Below are 445 nucleotides of genomic sequence, written 5' to 3'. Positions count from 1 at the left end.
ATGGCATGGAGAGCAGGGGGCTGGCCGGGGCTGAGCCACGTCCAGCGCTCAAAGCCATCGCTCTGGTTCTTGTCAGTCCTTCTGCAAATTCTTGGAGACCCCCCCACTGTGCCCATCGCCCCATTCCCATGCTGCCAGCCTGCTCTCTGGCAGGGAAACTGAGGCAGGGAGACCAGGGTAGCCCAGGGTGCCGGAGGGTGCAGATGCGAGCAGGTCCCCCCAGTGGGTCCCAGCCCCGGGGACTCCTTCTCCCGGACAGGGCAGGTTTGGTGGCTGGGCAGCACCATGGCATGGGGTTGTGAGTGCACACAGGTCCCAGCCCTGTGTCCCCACAGTCAGGACCAGGGATCAGCCCTGACCCCGTCACCATCCCCAGCCCACCACCGCCAGCCACGCTCCCCCTCCCCGTGGCCCCACTGGGGCTCCCCCCGGAGGAGCGACGCAC

At 67.6% G+C, this 445-nt stretch overlaps 1 protein-coding gene across 1 annotated transcript in view; it reads right to left on the bottom strand.

Moving 5' to 3' along the window:
• The window catches only part of LCN15 (lipocalin 15), a gene marked incomplete at both ends in the record, with an annotated part of 7,689 nt that overhangs the window by 5,858 nt on the left and 1,386 nt on the right, over positions 1-445 (bottom strand). The window lies entirely within an intron of this gene.

Source organism: Buceros rhinoceros, unplaced genomic scaffold (assembly GCF_000710305.1).
Source record: "Buceros rhinoceros silvestris isolate BGI_N320 unplaced genomic scaffold, ASM71030v1 scaffold22566, whole genome shotgun sequence".
In the NCBI taxonomy this organism is placed as follows: Eukaryota; Metazoa; Chordata; class Aves; order Bucerotiformes; family Bucerotidae; genus Buceros; species Buceros rhinoceros.
This window is presented reverse-complemented; position numbering and strand designations above follow the sequence as displayed.